Source organism: Macrobrachium rosenbergii, chromosome 7 (genome assembly GCF_040412425.1).
Source record: "Macrobrachium rosenbergii isolate ZJJX-2024 chromosome 7, ASM4041242v1, whole genome shotgun sequence".
In the NCBI taxonomy this organism is placed as follows: Eukaryota; Metazoa; Arthropoda; class Malacostraca; order Decapoda; family Palaemonidae; genus Macrobrachium; species Macrobrachium rosenbergii.
Window position 1 is genome coordinate 38,260,630 of NC_089747.1, and position 6,751 is coordinate 38,267,380.

General features: G+C 31.5%; 1 long non-coding RNA gene across 1 annotated transcript; it reads left to right on the forward strand.

The window, feature by feature from the left end:
- The first annotated feature begins 2,581 nt into the window (after positions 1–2,581).
- Positions 2,582–6,483, forward strand: LOC136840310 (uncharacterized). Its single transcript, XR_010853580.1, has 3 exons — positions 2,582–3,643; positions 4,445–4,616; positions 5,919–6,483. It is a non-coding gene; the product is annotated as an uncharacterized lncRNA (long non-coding RNA).
- The last annotated feature ends 268 nt before the right edge of the window (positions 6,484–6,751 follow it).

Consider the following 6,751-nt stretch of genomic DNA (forward strand, 5'->3'; position numbering starts at 1 on the left):
GTCAGCTAAAGGCGCCCTCCTTGCTGGAAAACTAGTTGCTGTGACGTAACCATCAAGGATAACGGAGTGAATGGTGTCGAGTTTCCTTGAAAGCATCGAATATTTGCGCCAAAGGAAACGACGTCCTTGTTTTTCTGTTTTGAGGGGACACTTCAAAAGATATGTTGATGCCGTAACTCTAGCTATTTTATTCTGCTCTTTATGGCTTGAAGGTTTCTGTGTATTATAACAGAACACTTTCATCGATAATTTTTACTGAATGATGATTGAAAAATCGTCGGTGAATTTAGTAAATTGTAACGATGTGATGAAAATTAAATGCTCAGCCTTACATTTTAAGGAATATGTATTACCAGATGAATATGTTTTAAGCTCTTTCTAGCAAATTTAATCATGATTATAAATGTATATGTATATAAACGTGTATATGTATATATTCATATATATATATATATATATATATTTATAAACATATATTTATAAACAAATATAATATATATAATTTATAATATATATATATATGTATATATATATATATATATATATATATATATATATATATATATATATATATATATATATATAAATATATATATTTATATAAATATACATATATATATATATATATATACACTGTATATATATTATATATATACTGTATATATATATATATATATATATATATATATATACTATATATATATATATATATATATATATATATATATATATACACACATATATATATATATATATATAAATTATAAATGTGTGTGTGTGTTGAAGACGCCCTGATTATTACGTTAAATAATACCCTTGCTGGAAACTTGGTCACTGCTGAAAATAATATTACATAAGCGAAGAAATTTGTAAACGTGCGGGTATCCGTCATTTTAGAAATATATATAAATATTTATATCTAGCCGGTCGAATCCTTTCCCAAATCAAAGTCACAATTCAGAACGAAATAATCACCTTGTTGGGTCTTTAGCGGGAGACTCAACAAGGTTCCTTCCGGCGGGAAGGTCTTGAGGAATTGGAGAATTGACTCAATGGCCCGGCTTGACAACCTTTGTTTCCTGAGATTTATATTATATTTATATTACTATATACTCCAAGGTCTTCATTGGAAAGGTGGGTAGAGCTCTCGGCTAGCACGCTGTTGGCCCAGCGTTCGACTCTCCGACCGGCCAATGAAGAATTAGAGGAATTTCTTGCTGGTGATAGATATTCATTTCTCGTCATAATGTGGTTCGGATTCCACAATAAGCTGCAGGTCCTGTTGCTAGGTAGCCAGTTGGTTCTTAGCCACGTAAAATAAGTCTAATCCTTCGGGCCAGCCCTAGGAGAGCTGTTAATCAGCTCCTCAGTGGTCTGGTTAAACTAAGATATACTCAACTTCATATTATACTCCAATTTAGTGATAGGTCCACTGCGGTTATGCGAAAGTTATAAGTTTTGTACATATAGATATATTTTTGAGTTGTATTATTAGACTCCATTTTAGGGATCAAATCGGCAGCGGTTGGACGAAAGCTATAAAGCTCTACATATTATATATATATATATATATATATATATATATATATATATATATATATATATATATATATATATATATATATATATATATATATATATATATATATATATATATTTATATATGTATGTATGTATGTATGTATAATTACTAAAAGGACCCCATTCAAACTGGATGGTATCTAATGGAGTATTTATTCAGAAAAAGTTACAAGCTTTCTTGGACAAACAGTCCACATTATCAAGCATCCGTACAAGAAAGCTTGTAACTTTTTCTGAATAAATACTCCATTAGATACCATCCAGTTTGAATGAGGTCCTCTTAGTAATTCTACTAATGCACAGAACAAAATATTAAGTGTTTCTAGGAAAAACTAAAGACTTCATTATTTTCTGAATATTATGCTATATGTGGATTTGAAAACCCTTCAAATGACCAGCTTCTATAGTGCACAGTAACCCCCCACTGGCTACTTGATATCACGAGGGTAAAACATAGGAGGTGTTTCTAGAAAAAATGAAAGACTTCACCATTTTTTTAATATTATAATAGGGTGGATTTAAAGCTAATATGGAATATCTCCTATAAGTCTTTGAATGTCCCTGCTAATGTATGAATATCTCAAATGAATCTGCGAGTCCCACAGAATTCCTTTGGCTGAATGGGACCAGATAAGAAGACTAACGTAAGTTAGAAAGAAAGAATAATTTGGGCATGGAATGGGTAAGAGGTATCTCATACTTGTGAATATTTATTTCTACAAAAATCTTTAAAAGGGAATTTGCTAATTTTTGTATAAACTGCCGTACGTCAAATTTTTTCCATTCTATTTTCTGTATTGAAATAAATTTTTATAGTATTTCAATTTCATCAAAGAACCTGGAAATTCTTAGCTAAATGCTGGAATACCATTGAAGCAGCAATGGATTCTAGACACCCTCACTGTAAGGAAAACGTGAGAAGTTTCCGTTTCCTCTTGTGAAGGATCCTTGTCTAAAAATGAAACCTCGATGATGACGTCAGTAGGATTTACCTTCAGTGTAAACAAACCTTAGGTATTTTAGTTATCGCATTGGTTTGAACGAAGCTAATGCGTTTTCATTGTGTTGTTTTATGGACGGTGAATTCCTCGTTGCTTCAGAAGACGAGTCCGTTTGTTGCGGAAGTTTTTATATAGACGTGATGGAACCTTGTTGTGGCTTGTGGTATTATCTATGGAGGTCTAATTGCAGTTGAATTGATGGAGGATCTACTTCAACTGACGCTAAGTTTGAAGTGTCTATTTATATCTGTAGCCGTTTTACTTAAGAATTTGGTTTTAGTGGGCATTTTAGGTTGCAGTTTAGTATTCCGTTAGTCTGTGTACTGTATGTTTGTATACTCAATGTTAGTTATTTCCATTGAAAATTTCATGCAATATTTCACGAATCTGATTCTAGTACTTAATATGTGAGTTATTTTTTAAAAAGTTATTTGATTTTCGTTAAAACTTTTATAGATCTGATGTGCGAAAGTAAATTTACAACGGAACTGTTTAACTTTGCTTTGATTTTTAAACTTTTTTTATTGTTTATTGTGAGCTGAGTATCTAAGAGACTATCGTTACTGTCGGTAACGTTGCTTTGATTTTTAAAATTTTTTTTATTGTATATTGTGAACTGAATTTTTAAGACTAAACGTTCTCAACTTAGTTTCTATATAAGTCTTGCAGAAGTGTTTTGTACTTGTTAAACGATCTTGAGTTTTATAAATTTCCATCTTTTTGGGGCAGTTCAAGTTTTTCATTTTAAATAGCACTTTTATTTTAAATGAACTATACTAGGCGGACTTCCCAGGTTTTTGCTTGTCAGCACCTTTTGTCATTCGGTTGTAAAATGGTTATTAATTATATTTGGAAATTTTTAATGTTTAATAGTGTTTCTAGGGAGATTTCAGGTGTCATTTAAATTTTCCTCTGGTATCTAAACGGGCCAGGGTTCTAGATTTTTCTATACTACATCTTGAATATTTTTCAGGTTCGGTTTCATTCGCCAAGAACTTTTGTATAGTACGTTATAGATTTTATTATAACTTGTAACTGGAGACTTCTGGCGTTGCTCGGAGGTTAGTATTTTATTCTTTGAAACTGACAATTGAGTGACTGTAGAACCATAGCTTTTAAAATTATATTTCGTTCTGTAGAATCCTTTTCCAAGGAGTAATGTTAAACGTTTACATTAACATTTATCACTCGAAACTACGTACGGATGCCAGTAAATTCAGTCTGTAGGAAACCAGGCCAATTCTTAATTTTTCTGATAAATAAGAAACTTTAGTCCAGAACTTTAAATATTAAACAGTAAGTTTAGTAGTAGTACTGTAACTTTAACCTGGCCTTTTTTCATTCTTAAATTACTTGACATATGCCGGTGAATTCATTTTTAGTCTTGTTTTGGTTAATATTACGCTAGTCCAAAATCCTTTTACCATTGCCGTCTAGTCTTTATACTAGACATTAAATTTTGTAATTTTACTTACCCATATTTTTGTTTTACAGATGACAGTACATTCAATCTTTGTGAAGCCAGGTTTAAATAAAATTTTGTACTTTTACTTACCCATACTTTTGGTTTACAGATGACAGTAAATTCAGTCTTTGAAGACTGGTTAACTATATCTTTAATGATAGATATTTAACTATAGGATTTTAGATTAAACTTTATACTGGGCGTTAAATTGTTGTAATACTGTAATTCAAAACTTTGCTGTATATTAATCTAATTTACTTATCGATGCCAGTGAATAGTCTTTGAATTTGAAGACAGGCTTCTTCCGTTCAGTTAACTTTTTAGTCCGGTATTAGTAATTTTGTAGGAGTTGTGTAAATTTAAGTAGCCATATTTTTATCACTTAAACTACTTTCAGATGCCAGTGAATTGAGGCTTAATGAAGCAGGGGAACTCTTCAGGCTTCTCCGATAAATAAGCTCTGGTTAAACTCCTGAACCCAGGAAAATGTAGGAATCTTCATCATGGGAGACTGGGATACCTTATTCTTCATGGGAGACTGGGATACCTTATTCTTCAAGATAAGTGAGGTGAGGCAGACTACTTTCCATACTTCTACCTCCACCCCTACAGGGGCGGTGCCCCTGTAGGGGTGGAGGCCCCTCCTATGCCCTGTCCCATAGGTCTTCGGACCTATGGGCATGAGCAGGTGCATGGGAGGTTCTAATTTTTTTTTCCTTTTCAGGTGTTTATGTCCATTAATTGTTTTGGAAGTTAACTTTAGTTTTTAGTTTTCAATGTTAACTTAAAGTAACGTAAACGTTGATTTTTAAACTTGAGATTAATACTTTTGAAACTTTTAAACAGCATTAAAGTAACGTAACTGTATTTTTATGCTCCTTTAACACAAAGTAACGTTAGTTTATACTTTTAAATTTACTAAGAATTTTTAAAGAGTAATATCTAAGTAATTGCTGCTATATGTCAGTTTTTTTTTAGGTCAGCCATTTTAATAAAGTTCTATGGTTTTAATTATAAAGGTTTTCACTTTAACTGAATTTAGAGTTCAGCAGTAAAATTTATGCAGTAAGATTTATATCTAATCTGAGGAAGTTTGAGGATGTTATTTGCTCTTAAGTGCTTTACATTATAAAGTTTAACGTAACTTGATTTTGCATAGCATGAAATACTAATTAGTTTTATTTCTTATTAGGGGTAACTGCATTTTGTTACAAAACTATAACTTGAATTATAGCTCCCACTGTAGTTCAAATTGAACTTAGTGGTTTTGATTTTTATGAAGGTGATAAAACCTAAAATTTAGGTCCCACTGTATATAATTCAAATTGTCAGTTTAATTATTATAATGTTTAAGATCGTATACAATAGACAAACCCTTATTGATAAAGGTAGATTGGATCTGCTTCAGGAATGTCACTTATTGATTACTTTGAAACCTAACCCAACCTTTACTAGTCAGTTACTTAGAGCTGTCTGACAAGCAGGGATTCAGTCTGAAAGCACCCGTTGGGTAGTTTACAGTAGCCTCGAATCAGAGGCTTTGGTATCTCACTGTCTGAAGTAGAGCGAATTTTCAGGCACTTGTCTGAAAGCAAACTGTTGGGTAGCTTATTTGAAAGCCCTAATCGGAGCTTTGGAACTTGAGTATAACTAATTATAGCTAATTTTGATCTAAAATATAAACTATAGTTCATTCAGGTTAAACAATAACTATAATGCTTTAACTTTTATTTTTAAAGTCTTAAGTTTGCCAGTTCATTCAGATTAATACTATACGAACTGAATATAATGCTAAAACTTCATTGTAAAGGTTCTGATCTAAAATGAAATTTTTGTCAATTTTTTCCTGCCGTATTTTCTTTTATTTGCAGGACAGGCTTACCCAAACCTTCATGTAAGGCAATGGAAGAACAATATTTTCGAAATAGTCTGAGGTGCGGATGAAGCCTGGTATTGGTGGTTACGTGTATAAAATTAATTGGAGTTCACATGTATAAGTAATTCTCCAGTGTGTCGCTCGCTGTCAGCCTATCGTGTTGTCAGGCTATCATGTTTGCTTTCAAGTTTGTCCACTGTCAGACTATTCTGTATGTGGAGCTTGTTCTGTTAAATAGGTCAGTATTCGAAGGTCAGATATAAACTAAAGTTAAGCTTTATGTAATTTTCGTACAGTATAAGTCTAATCAGATGTTACTAATATACCTATCAAGATTTGATTTATATATTTTAAGTATTTGCGTGACTGTTAGTGTAAATGTATTTATTGGAGTGCATTGTGTAGTGCATCAGTGTAAATGAATTTATTAAGACTTATTGTGTGGGTACGTAGATGATTGTGTACAATCTACATTACTCGGGTCTCGTCGCTTGACTTTTGACAATTCTACATTCCCGTCCAATGTATGATTTTGAAGTTTTAATAAACATGTTTTTAAAGATGCATGTGTAAATATGAACATTTTTACCTACACATTAGTGATTTAAAGTTTAATATTAGATAACAGAGATAAGTTATTGTTAGTTTTGATGCATAGTTTTTACTAATTGGCAGTAATATATGAAAAATTTAAAGTTGGTATCTAATTGTTTTCTAGTAACCTATTACTATCGTAGGAGTGGTGAAATATTCTCTAAATGGAATAAAAGTTAGCAGACGAGGATTAAGTATAGTTATAATTAAAATGTAGTTATTTAAAATCACCTT